Source organism: Dysidea avara, chromosome 1, assembly GCF_963678975.1.
Source record: "Dysidea avara chromosome 1, odDysAvar1.4, whole genome shotgun sequence".
Classification (NCBI taxonomy): domain Eukaryota; kingdom Metazoa; phylum Porifera; class Demospongiae; order Dictyoceratida; family Dysideidae; genus Dysidea; species Dysidea avara.
This window is the reverse complement of record NC_089272.1, coordinates 17,740,561-17,748,846: the sequence shown is the minus strand read 5'-3', so window position 1 is coordinate 17,748,846 and position 8,286 is coordinate 17,740,561. Positions and strand designations below refer to the sequence as shown.

Sequence of the window (8,286 nt, the reverse complement as noted above, 5' to 3'; positions counted from 1 at the left end):
ATAAACCAAAATTGCAGGTTGATAGACTTCTTTAAATAAAATGTTACCTCTGAAAAATGACAACCTCTTTATAACAGTATGGTCACAAAGTGTCCACTAGAAGTATCATCTGCATATTTCACCACAACTATGTAAACTTGCTGTGTATTCACAGTAGTATAGGCTAAATGTAGCAAAACCAAACAAAATATCCGATTGTACATATGTGGGTGTGTGTGTGTGTGTGTGTGATAACACTGGAAAACAGCAGTCATGTATTGTAGCCTCAGATTTTCTATTGGTAGGGACTATACAGTACATTTGATAAATTTCTGATTTGAAGATTAAGATTCCCACCTGAAGCCATTTATTGAAGTGAAAAGGATGCTTATAAGAAGATACTATGAGTTTGCACATGCATGAAAGATCACATGACAACCTTTAGAAATTTGCAGGGGATATGGTATGGGATGCTGCTGTCAATGCTAAGGAGCTAGGATTTACTTCACAAAGGACTTTCATTCATTGATTAGGTTCAACATGTACTTCTGCAGGAACGTCAATGAAGTCTTTGCAGACATTCTACTAGGCTGTAGTAAGCCAAGTAAAAAAGTTTTGACTACTTTTCTGGACATGGGGAAACTAGGCAAATTTGATGTCAAACTGTACTCATAAATTTTAGTATGTAAATGCTATAAATACCTGCATTTATGAAACCACTAAACTTTCACATTCATGTAATCAAAATGGTAAATGTAAAATATTATATAACATCAACTATACGTACTGTTAAGTTTAACAATGGAAATATACGTATAATGTACATACGTAACAAAAACACATCTTTGACCAGCTTCTGCATCTTTCATCCAGCAGCGGGCAGAACGAGTCTGTAAATGAAAAACAATATATCATGTACATGTATCTGGAAACATAGACATTTGTGAAATGTGCCTTGTTCTGTATTTATTAGGGATGAAAAAATTACTCGCTAAGGAAATTCACTCAGACAGTCTTTCTAGAATCCACTCAAACTAGCTCATTATGTCACACGACCATACAAATCCCCTTCTAGCCTGAGTATTCCTAGGGTTTGCAGGTCGAGACATGGTCGGGGTTTACATTGTCAGTGCTTACCCGGTAGGTGGGAAACTATAATTTTCAGTGATGCAAATCCCCACCTTGGCCAGGCAATAAGAATGTAAAGCTTCTCTAATTGCAAGTCCTGATTTTGACTTGAAAGGCAAGCCATGCAAATGGTAACCCAGAACCTTTGCATTATGCAATGTTTCAGAGTCTAACTGTTATGCTTTAATTTATAATACAAATACTGTATTGCCTTGAGTTATGCACCTATCAGTGTAATCCCTGACTATACCACTGATACGGGATGAGGTGGAGGCAAACAGGCTGTGTGAAATAGTTCACTTGTGAAGGTGGGTTGATATTTCCCTGGTTGAGAATATGTAGCTGACACAGATAGATAGTCTGGGCATGTGAAACTATGTTGGGTGGAGGTGCATGTGTGTAGAGTATTTTCTGTCCAGCTTTAGACTATAGAACAAGTGCCCGCAAACAACATATATGTGACCAGATTTGCGAAAGGGGGTCTTCCATACATCTAAATTACCAAATTTAATGACTCATAACCAGACCTCTTAACTATCACAATTTGGTCATGAGACGCATGATTTCAGCCTTCATATCACGACCACTTGTTGATCTCACGATTTCCAATAAAATTTTCTAAGGCACGCTAAATCTCCTTGATTTAAGCCCCAAAACGTCTTGTAGCAGGTGTCACGTGATCAGATAATTAGAATAGTGGGGTGCCTCTGTATTTTGAGCTGAAAATTTTGGCAGTTTCCCATACTTTTGAATGTGTCACAATCAAGTCACTTTGCTGCCAAACTCAATGAACTGACCCCTATTTAAAGGTGAAATCCTTTGAGAAAAGACTCAGTACACTGAAGAATTAGGTGAAATCCTACCAGTTGTGTTATTACAAATGTTTATTGCTTAATTTCAGTTGTTGTGAGACGTACTTGTGCGGAAAATCTGTGCTGAACACTAAATCCACAGCTGGATACTGATTACTCAAGAGATGGGAGGTGATTTCAACAACGAATCACTGGTGAGCCAGTACATCAGCTGAGTTGAAAGACTGATATCACGTGATTCAACGATGGAGCAAAATAGTAGGTTCTTGTCATATAGTAGGCTACACTATAGTATAGAGATATTATAAGCTGCAGTAAACAGCAGTACTGCGCTCACATAGCTAGCTAGTTGTGCCTTTTAAAACATTTTTTTGTTAAAACAAGTGTAACTATGTGCATGAGCCCCAGCACAAAGATGGTAGGCTTCACAGCTGCATGGGGATGGGTGGCTGGCTTTCTCACAACCAGATCTGCTTCCAGGTTGAGAGGTCTGTGATATCTTTAGACTAAAAAGGCTATTGATTAAAAAATTGGACAGTAGTGAGCACTAACATAGTTTAGTGGATGGACAAATTTTCAAGTTAATACATTCCTTGAGCAATGAGTTATGGACTTCTGAGTTCATAGAATTGGATGTGTGTGGAAGACCCCTTTTCATAAATCCAGTCACATACCGAGTAACCATTAATTATCTATGAAGGAACACACCTAACACTCACACTTAAGTTTCATGATGATTCTGTATAAGGCCACCCCATGTAGTTTCCCATCATCCGTCCAGCATCATCATAACTTAATATATGCACTCTCATAGCGTATTCATTTACATGTACTTTTGATATGTACTTTCATAGTGTATTCATATTAGTAATAATGTACAGTACTCATGTAAACTTCACACTAACGTATTTTAAGGAATATACAGGATTTTACGCTACATAGTATATACTACGTAAATAAACCACATATAGTCTAAAATTATAGTACCTTAACATCTAAGATAATAATGCTGATTATCTGGTGATGTTTTTAAATACAACGTAGCCACCCTGAAGACACATCCTTTGCCAGCTTCTTTCCAAGTTCCAACTTCTTTTTTATCTTTCATCACGCAGTGGCCATTACAGATCTGCAATAGAAAACAATACTTTAAACTGAAAAGATATAATGAAATAATTGCACATATTTTGTGACTTTGCGTATGTGATTGGCTGAGCAAAGACCGGTTATTTTCGCCCATTCCTTGGATTCTATTTTATTGCTTCTCCGTTATCTATAGTAACAAAAGGAGTGGACAAAGAAGAAGACCATTCCAACAATGAAGTGACCATGGTAAACTTAATTTTTACCGCATCACCCATAACTCACATGGCTTCTGATGTATATACATGAAATAAAGATTGTCTTACTCCCCATGAAAAGGCAAATCTGATGGTTTATATAGGTTTTATTGATTCGTGCTTTGTTTCAGTACATAAAAACTAAAACATGCATAATTTTTTATGTATATAGCATGCATATTTTTATACTCAATACTTTTTTACTACAAAATAGAACCATACAAAAACAGCTGGTTTTCGCTCACTATTATAACTGTGGATAATCGACTCTGCTATATCTGATTACTAGAGATCCATTAGCTACAGTATTAAGTAACTCTTGATACCTCCAAGTTTACCCTTAAAGCTTCTGAGAAAGCTGGTACGTGTCTCAGTGACACTATCATTTGGCAGTGTTTCATGTAGGGTTGGTGGTGAGAGTATTCATGGCAGCAGGAAATCACATCTTATATGCATAATTCAATTATTTGTGAATGGTTATCGCTATCATACAGAAGCGATCACGGAATTGAATTGAATATAAGCCGATGGCATATAACAGGTTTAGCATCATCCTGTTTCTTGCAGTATTGAAATGTTAAATATTTGCTCAGCACTTGCATTTACTGGAAGTGATACAATACAGACTGGAAATACGGCTGGTCAAGTATAAACACAGGGGCAGATCCAGGGAGTTCAAAGGGTTCCATGGAACCTCATTCTGGAAATTCCCCATGCTAAATCCGCCATTGCTTTGGTTCCATTCCAAGAAGCCAAAATGCTCCACATGGCTCTCTATAAATTCTCTCTTGAAAAGCACCCTAGTGATATGACTATGGTTGACAGTCACACAGTAAACAATGAAGGTGCAAGATACTCTAATAGAGCATACCAATACTACAAGAACAATGGCTGGTCTCCGTAGTCAAGCGATGAATAGATGTTTGGTTCCCCTTTTGCATTGGTCCCATCAGCAGCATATGGAGAATATAGTAATTGTTTAAACAGAACGACTTCAGAATTTACTTCTGGGGGCCGCACAATGTAAGGATTCCACCCATACCCTACTAGAAAGAGTACTACCCTGGCAGCACCCACTCCTTCACAAAAAGAGGAAGGGTCTGGTCACTCTCACTATAGCATTACAGAGTTGCAACTATGGAAGATAATTAAACAATGAGATCACAATGGCAGCAAGAATGGCATGTTTAACAACCATACGAAGTAAGCATAGTTATAGGTTAAACAAACTCAACCAAAAAGCACAACCAAAAAATAGTTTTTATATTGATTAGGCATCACGAGTACATCAGCTCCAACTACATGGCCCTCTACCTCCATCTTTTGTTCTTTTAAAGAACACCCTATTGTTGACTACAAGCAGCCATTACATCTTCACAAAACATATTACATAATTCCAAGAGCTATTATTAACTCTTGATAATTCTATAGTATCAATGCATGATAACTTAAAAAAAATTGTGAATACCAACAACATAATCTGATTGGCACAGCCTGTTTTCTGTAACATGCTACTGATTTGAATGCTAGAGTAACCGGACCAGGATGGGTACCGGCACATTATACAGTAACTGAATTAAAATAACTTGACCAGAAATGAAAATCTTCCAGCACTTGCAAAGTCGAGGCTTCATATTCTGGGAATGGCATTACAAGACCAGTGAGCTCTTTAGGATGTCTTTGGAGTGAGCTCCATAAAAAAAGTTATCACAAAATGATCTCAGTAGTATTTCTGACCCTTTAAAGAACTCTTAGATAACAAGGGAAGAACAAAAATTTTGGTCTCAACAGTTATGGTTAATACATTTTTTACCTCTGAAAGAGGAAAACCTGCAAAAAATGGATAAAAATTCTGGGTCCCAAAATGTCCAAAATAGCACATGAATAAATAGTACATGAAATCAGTCAATAGTGAGGACAAACCTTTCCATAAATATTAATTGAGGTCTGGCTGACATTGACCACAGTTGCAGGTCGCACAGTGGACTGGCAGCTAGTATCCTAATTAATGCCTGCACATCCACAAACTTTGGCACAGTCGCAATGTGTCATTGGGTTCAGAAAAGAAAAGAATGCCATAAATTCATTTTCCAGGTCAGTAGTCTGGCCATGCAAGTATATATATAATAATAATAGTGAGAGACTATTGACCCCGGGCCATCAATAAATAATGTCAGTAGTATATAGACCCTTTGCAGGTGAGCTGCTGCCATAGCAACATTCACCATTTTGGAGTACAACCTGATTTGCAACCCTGATAGCCAGTGTTGGGCAAGTTACTGTGTAAAAGTAACTAGTTACATATTACATGCAACTGAACTATTTAGTTACAGTTACATATTACTCATAAAATAAAGTTACTATAATAATATTACATATTATATTACTTTGTGTCCACAGCCTTAAGCTGTCACGTGTGAAACTACCACTTTATCACGTGACATGATTGCGTTGTTGGAAAATGTGCAAATCTTGGTTTTAAGTAAGAAGCTGGTGAATAAGCTTCATTCAGTAGGCTTCGTTACTTCGTTGTGGCTAGGCATTACTCAGAGGACAATGAACGAGATTAGTAACTTCGTTACTTGTAGTAATAATATTACGTAATATTACAGTAACTATATTACATAGGTAACGCGTTACATTTGTAAGCAAAGTAACTTGAGTTATATTACTCGTTTTTATAACGTATTTTGTTATATTTAGTTACCACAAAAGTAATAATATTACGTAACGCGCTACTAATGTAACGTGTTACTCCCAACACTGCTGATAGCATAGGGGAGAGTGTACGTTTAATCTACATGGTCAACCTTTGCTGTGGAATGCAGGAGAAGCAGCCCTAGGTATTGTTTTACTCTTATGAAAAGCAATGCTATCAGGTTTGCAAAACTGGTTGTACTCCAAGATGGCGGATGCTGCTATGGCAGCAGCTCACCTGCGAAGGGTCTATAGCCATACCAGGGATGGCGATGACCAGGGTTAGAGCCCTGGTAATCAGTCAAAGCACCGGTAATTTGTCAGTGTAAAGTGCTATTAGCCCTGGTAATAACATCTTAAAACCTTCGTAATTATGAAAGGCTGGCCATAGACAGTATATTGTACGTAGAATATACTATCTATGGGCTGGCTAACGCCCATTAATTCAAATGTGTGTTTACAGTTACAGCTTGTTTACTTACGATTTTAAACAGACTAATCAGGAACGGTTGATTACAGACGATAAACACTATAGATCTTCAGATACAGACTGCATAGCACTAAGCAGTAGCACCCGGGTAGCACCAGAGGTAGCACCTCGAGTAGCATCATGTCAAGGAAACTCTAAATAATGCCACATAAAATTGATGACGTCATCTACTTGGTAACATCGTTGCTCACTTAGTTACGTGCTGTAGAAGTCGTGTAAGTGGAAGACTAATAATTGTTCTTTTACTTCTGTTTTCTATTGACTAGGGACTGTTTCGTAACTGTGACGTGCGGTCAGGTGGCCGCAGAGTGGTCTCTCGAGTCAACTGAGTAGGCTAGGCAGCTTAGCACTGCGTACCTAGTAGCTGTTGCATTTAGCAAGTGGTTAACAATTCAGAAAAGTAAGTCTTAAATTGTAATTATTTGTTTTACACTTTTGCACACGTAGACTACCCCAGCCTGCGAAGTTGGCTGCCCGCCAATTTCCCGGCGCCGGCACTGTAGTACCAGAGCCGAGAGGTGATGAAGTTTGGGGCTTTCATTTTAATATACCATAAGGTATAGCACATAGTAACTGAATTGAGTGATGGAGTACTGACACTTATGGTGTGACTGGCGGTTACTTACAAACTGGATTGTCACAGTGTACACTGACGTATTTTAGCTTTCTGACATACCTGAGCTTCACGGTTTTACCACTACTAGCTAATCACTTTTTTTTTGTTTTCTGTATGTATGCATGTTTGTCAGTTTTGTTCTTGTATTTACCTTGCCGTTCCCACGCAGATCTTTTACTACGATCTGATTGTGGTTGCATGAGACCGAGGTCGCACATACTGTAAGCTAACTCTAATTGTGTTTTCTCATTTATAATAATGATGGTTCTCTCTCCATGCAGTAGCCGATTGATATTCATTGCAGTGGTGTATACCTGTGGGGTACTGCTGTGTGTCTGCAAGTGTTTAAGGTTTGTAGCTTTAAACAACCATTCTGCAGTTAAAATGTTGTTTGGCAGTTTAGGTAATACTGACTTTCCATTGGTAGCAGTTTTAAACAGGTAAATGCTTTAGCTTATTACATTGGAGATTGTTTACGATCTTTGTTTCTTGATATAGCGAATACTGCAAGACTAGCAAATGAAACAATTTGCTATCACTATACTGTGGTTACTAATAGGAACTGATCTAATATATCAGATGGTTATACCATGCACCCATCCCTTACGCACAGTTGTGCAATAGTTGGTAAGTGCATATATGTTTATCTCATATTACATATCAACAATTATTTTATCACAGCATAAATCATGTACATCTGCTCTATTGTAGCTATGCTGGTAAGATTTATTTAGCTACCATAGTTTGTATTATATTGTTATATCTTGCAGTTCAATGAGAAAACTTGCAATATACACTGCACAGTATCTGATGCATCTTTGCTGCTGCAGAATCTTCTCACAAGAAATTTCTGGACTAACATGTATGCACCTATACAAAAAAACTGACATTTTGTATACATGTATTTTTACTTGTATGCAGTATTGTTTTTAATGGAATTCTATGGTGCATGAATGCATAAACTGGATGCAAATGCGATGTAGTGAAATCACCGCAAATAAGTAGTGACGTTCACTGTAAAACAGTAGTGAAGTTCACTACTAATGGCACTGCAAGTAGTGACGTTCACTACAGTTGGTAGTGACGTTCACTACAATTAGTAGTGACGTTCACTACTTTTTTGTAGTGACGTTCACTACAAAAAAGTAGTGAACGTCACTACACAAAAATAGTGAGTATTGTGGCAGAGATTTCACTACTAATTAGTAGTGACGTTCACTACTT

The 8,286-nt window shown here is 37.6% G+C and overlaps 2 long non-coding RNA genes across 4 annotated transcripts; one reads left to right on the top strand and one right to left on the bottom strand.

Annotated features, from left to right (window-relative positions):
* Positions 1 to 701: 701 nt before the first annotated feature.
* LOC136258262 (uncharacterized) lies at positions 702 to 6,602 on the bottom strand. Its single transcript, XR_010702680.1, has 3 exons — positions 6,439 to 6,602; positions 2,907 to 3,048; positions 702 to 869 (listed from the first exon to the last, which is right to left on the bottom strand). It is a non-coding gene; the product is annotated as an uncharacterized lncRNA (long non-coding RNA).
* On the top strand, positions 6,543 to 8,024 carry LOC136258251 (uncharacterized). 3 transcript variants are annotated; one of them, XR_010702678.1, is made up of 9 exons: positions 6,543 to 6,661; positions 6,713 to 6,846; positions 6,894 to 7,003; positions 7,232 to 7,283; positions 7,344 to 7,412; positions 7,466 to 7,502; positions 7,561 to 7,689; positions 7,744 to 7,781; positions 7,833 to 8,024. It is a non-coding gene; the product is annotated as an uncharacterized lncRNA (long non-coding RNA). The 3 variants fall into 3 exon arrangements; XR_010702677.1 differs by having other exon boundaries at positions 7,461 to 7,502; XR_010702679.1 differs by lacking the exon at positions 6,894 to 7,003 and having other exon boundaries at positions 7,461 to 7,502.
* Positions 8,025 to 8,286: the final 262 nt, after the last annotated feature.